Source organism: Arachis hypogaea, chromosome 4, assembly GCF_003086295.3.
Source record: "Arachis hypogaea cultivar Tifrunner chromosome 4, arahy.Tifrunner.gnm2.J5K5, whole genome shotgun sequence".
Lineage (NCBI taxonomy): Eukaryota > Viridiplantae > Streptophyta > Magnoliopsida > Fabales > Fabaceae > Arachis > Arachis hypogaea.
Window position 1 is genome coordinate 47,423,409 of NC_092039.1, and position 5,146 is coordinate 47,428,554.

At 41.0% G+C, this 5,146-nt stretch overlaps 1 non-coding gene across 1 annotated transcript; it reads right to left on the reverse strand.

Annotated features, from left to right (window-relative positions):
- Positions 1-3,405: 3,405 nt before the first annotated feature.
- Positions 3,406-3,513, reverse strand: LOC112799405 (small nucleolar RNA R71). Its single transcript, XR_003200986.1, has one exon. It is a non-coding gene; the product is annotated as a small nucleolar RNA R71 (small nucleolar RNA).
- Between the last annotated feature and the right edge of the window lie 1,633 nt (positions 3,514-5,146).

Consider the following 5,146-nt stretch of genomic DNA (forward strand, 5'->3'; position numbering starts at 1 on the left):
ATCCGGATTTCGAGGTTTCTCTTAGTTGAGAGTTTTCCTCCATGTTGATGTACTTCTCTGCTCACTCTTGCACTTTGTTCAGAGATGTGGGGTGTTTTTTCGATATAGATTGACTAAAAGGTCCCTCTCGCAAGTCATTGATGAGGCCCATAATGCCAGCCTTTCTTAGTAGGTTCTGTATGTCCAGGAACGTGTTGTTGAATCTTTCCATGTAGTTGCGAAGAGTTTCCCGTTCTCCTTGCCTGATTCCTAATAGACTTGGAGCGTGCTTAGCCTTGTCTTTTTGGATGGAGAATCTGGCCAAAAACTTTTTGGCCAAGTCGTTGAAACTCGAAATGGACCTAGGAGGTAGATTGTCGAACCATCTAATTGTCGTCTTTGATAAAGTAGTCAGAAAGGCTTTGCAACGAACTACATCTGAGGCGTCGGTAAGGCACATTCTGCTTCTGAAATTGCTGAGATGATGGCCGGGATCTGTAGTGTCATCGTATAAAGTCCTATCTGGGAGTTTAAAGTCTTTTGGTCTTCATGATCTCCTTGGTGGATGGATCTTGTTCCTTGTGGGAGCTGTCCTCATGAGAGGATCGGTTGGCTTCGGTCTTGAGATCAGCTTCGAGTTTTAGGAGTTTGTCCTCCAATCCTCGGCGTCGCCTTATTTCCTTCTGTAGGTCTTTTTCAGCACCTCGTTGACGTAGGGCTTCTTCTTCAAGTTGTTTTAAATGGTCTTGAAGTGCTTCCATGGCTCCCGCGTTTGGAGAATTCTTTTTGTTGTTAAGTTGAGGAGTATCCTTTGGTGTAGTGTTCGCATTTTTGTGCGGCGTTCTATCCTCTAGATCTGAATTGTGGTCATTGTCATGGTCGTTCGCCATGACGATGGAATGACTTCCAGGTTCCCCGGCAACGGCGCCAATGTTCCGAGGGTTACTGAAACTATAGGTCGATATCGGATGAGATCTTCTGTGCTGGTCAGAGCTGTGGAGTCCGATCTGATGAGTGTAGTCGGAGCCACTGTGTCTGACTTGTTGGACTTGATGGTAGTGTTGATCCTTCGTCCCCGGAGGGTGGGGGGTACCTGCAAGGGACTCCGATGCTTAAGTTAGCAAGGGTATTAAGCAAGTATTGCGTAGAATCAAAGTATGAGTTATACCTGGATGATCCAGTGTATTTATAATGGTGTAGAGTGACCTTCTTAGATAAGTGAAGAGAGAACTTTTGCGTGGTCTAGAATTCAGAATAAATTTCCGTTGCAGGTATAGCTTCTAAACCAACAAAAGTCCTTTCTTACAAACGTTTTGGTTGTCACAAGTAACGAACCCCTAAATAAATTGATAACCGAAGTATTTAAACCTCAAGTCGTCTTCTCAAGGAATGACAGGGAGGTATGTTCTTATTATTGGTTATGAAGATTGTAAATCGGGGTTTTGAAGATGAGGAACAAGTAATTTAAATGGCAGGTAAAGTAAATAAATAACTGTAAAATAAACTTTTAGCAAAGTATGAGAAATTGGAAGTCCTATCCTAGTTATCCTTATCAATGATGATAAAAATTGAATCTTAATTCTACTTAGTTAACCCTTGCTAATGCAAGGGAAGGTCAAGTGACTAATTAGTTATATCTTCGAATCCTAGTTAATTCCTAGAAAAAGATCAGGATTATTGAAATTCAAACTAATTAGCATAGATAACAATTGTCGATCACGTTGAGTCTAATAACTCCTGAGTTACTGATTTCTTAACCAAAGCCAAGAATGTAGAAAGCTAAATTAGAATCATATATCTGAAAACATCTCAATAATGTGTATTAAATAAGAAAATCAATCCTAACATGAAAAGTTCATAAGCCAATTGGGCAACACAAATCAGATACAAATGAAAGCTTTAGAGTAAATGAAAATAGAAGAGAAACATAAATTATTGAACCTGGTATGAAGAAACAATCCTAATCCTAATAGAAATCCTAATCCTAAATCCTAAGAGAGAGGAGAGAACATCTCTCTCTAAAAACTACATCTAAAACCTAAAATTGTGAGTAGTGAATGCATGTTGAGTCTCTACATGTTTCCTGACTTTAATCTGTGTTTCTGGGCCAAAAACTGGGTTGAAATGCGGCCAAGAATTTCTGCCAGTGACTTTTGTAATTCTGTAGATCGTGCACGTCACGTGTCCGCGTCGTCCACGCGATCGCGTCACTTAGCGTTTTTCGTATCACGCGTGCGTATCGTCCACGCATTCGCGTCGTTCGTGCAGCTTCCAATCTGCACGGTCGCGTCAGGCATGCGAACGCGTCACTCTGATTTCTTCCATTTCGCGCAGTCGCGTGAGCCACATGACTGCGTGACTTCTCGCTGGTCATCTCCTCAATTTCCTTGTGTTCCTTCCATTTTTGTACGCTTCCTCTTTATTCTCTAAGCCATTCCTGCCTTATAAAGGCTGATACACTTAACACATAGATCAAGGCATCGAATGGTAATAGGAGAGGATTAAGATTAGCCAAATTAAGACCAAAGAAGCATGTTTTCAATCATAGAACTAAACTAGGAAGGAATTGTAAAATCATGCAAATCATATGAATAAGTGGGTGAAAAGCTTGATAAAACCACTCAATTAAATACAATATAAACCATAAAATATTGGTTTATCAATAAGATAAGTTAGTTATCTTATCTTATCTTTATCTTTTGAGTGAGGTCACCTTATCTTCAAGGGAACCGCCCTTTTCCCTGTAGGGTTGGATTGCCTTGGGCTTTGGTGCGCGGTTCTTCATTTGGGCCCTTCTTTGGGCTTTCCTGGTGACTTGGCCGAGCTCTTTGAGAAGAGGTCAGATTGTCCTGACCTGAAGAGGTCGGTCGCTTTGTCTTTAGAACATCCCGGGTCAGACAGCTTGACCCAGGATATGAACAAAGCTGATCCGAAACCTGAAAGGACTCTGAAGTGGAAGCTAAGAGAAGCTAAAACACAACACTCTGAAGAGGACTTTACTGAAATTTTCGAAAAAGAAGTAGAGATGGCCAAACCCAATAACAATGGTAGAGGTGTAAGGAAGATGCTTGGTGACTTTACTGCACCAAATTCTAGCTTCCATGGAAGAAGCATCTCAATCCTACCATTGGAGCAAACAATTTTGAGCTTAAGCCTCAATTAGTTTCTCTGATGCAACAGATTTGCAAGTTTCATGGACTTTCATCAGAAGATCCTTTTTAGTTCTTAACTAAATTCTTGTAGATCTATGATACTGTTATGACCAATAGAGTTAATCCCGAGGTCTATAAGCTTATTCTTTTCCCTTTTGCTGTAAGAGACAGAGCTAGAATATGGTTGGACTCTCAACCTAAAGATAGCCTGAACTCTTGGGATAAGTTGGTTATGACTTTGTTAGCCAAGTTCTTTCCTCCTCAAAAGTTGAGCAAGCTTAGAGTGGATATTCAAACCTTCAGGCAGAAAGAAGGTGAATCCCTCTATGAAGCTTGGGAAAGATACAAGCAACTGACCAAAAAGTGTCCTACTTACATGCTTTTAGAATGTACCATCCTGGATATATTCTATGATGGTCTGTCTGAATTGTCTAAAATGTCATTGGACTATTCTGCAGGTCGATCTATTCACCTGAAGAAAATGCGTGCAAAAGCTCAGGAACTCATTGAAATGGTTACAAATAACCAATTCATGTACACCTCTAAAAGGAATCCTGTGAGTAATAGGACGCCTCAGAGAAAGGGAGTTCTTGAAATTGATGCTCTGAATGCCATATTGGCTCAGAAAAAATGTTGACTCAACAAGTCAATATGATTTCTCAGAGTCTGAATGGATTGCAAAATGCATCCAACAGTACTAAAGAAGCATCTTCTGAAGAAGAAGCTTATGATCCTGAGAACCCTGCAATGGCAGAGGTGAATTACATGAGTGAAGCCTATGGAAACATATATAATCCCTCATGGAGAAATCATCCAAATTTCTCATGGAAAGATCAACAAAAGCCTCAACAAGGCTTTAATAATGGTGGAAGAAACAGGTTTAGCAATAGCAAGCCTTTTCCATCATCCTCTCAGCAACAGACAGAGAATTCTGAGCAGAGCCCCTCTAGCTTAGCAAACATAGACTCTGATCTATCTAAAGCCACTTTAAGTTTCATGAATGAAACAAGGTCCTCCATTAGAAATTTGGAGGCACAAGTGGGCCAGCTGAGTAAGAGTCACTGAAACTCCTCCTAGTACTCTCCCAAGCAATACAGAAGAGAATCCAAAAAGAGAGTGCAAGGCCATAACCTTACTTGGTGTGGCCAAACTTAGAGAGGAGGAGGAGGACGTGAATCCCAGTGAGGAAGACCTCATGGGATGTCCTCTGGACAAAAAGGAGTTCTCAATTGAGGAACCTAAGGAATTTGACAATAGAGATTCCGTTGAATGTACTTCTGCCATTCATGAGCTCTGATGACTATTCCTCCTCTGAAGAGGATAAAGATATTACTGAAAAGCAAGTTGCTAAGAACCTTGGAGCAATCATGAAGCTGAATGCCAAGTTATTTGGTAATGGGACTTGGGTGGATGAACCCCCCTTGCTCACCAATGAACTGAATGACTTGGTTAGGTAGACATTACCTCAAAAGAAACAGGATCCTGGTAAATTCTTATTTCCCTATACCATAGGCACTTTGACCTTTGAGAAGGCTTTGTGTGACCTGGGGTCAGGCATAAACTTAATGCCACTCTCTGCAACGGAGAAACTGGGAATCTTTGAGGTACAAGCTGCCAAATTCTCATTAGAGATGGCAGACAAATCCATGAAAAAGACTTATGGACAGGTAGAGAATGTGCTAGTAAAGGTCAAAGGCCTTTACATCCCTGCTGATTTCATAATCCTAGACACTGGGAAGGATGAGGATGAATCCATCATCCTTGGCAGACCTTTCCTAACCATAGCAAAAGCTTTGATTGATATTGACAGAGGAGAGTTGATCCTTCAATTGAATGCAAACTAACTTGTGTTTAAAACTCAAGGATCTCCCTCTGTAACCATGGAGAGGAAGAAAGGAAAGCTTCTCTCAATGTAGAGTCAAACAAAGCCCCCATAGTCAGACTCTAAGTTTGGTGTTGGGAGGCCACAACCAAACTCTAAGTTTGGTGTTAAACCCCCACATTCAAACTCTAAG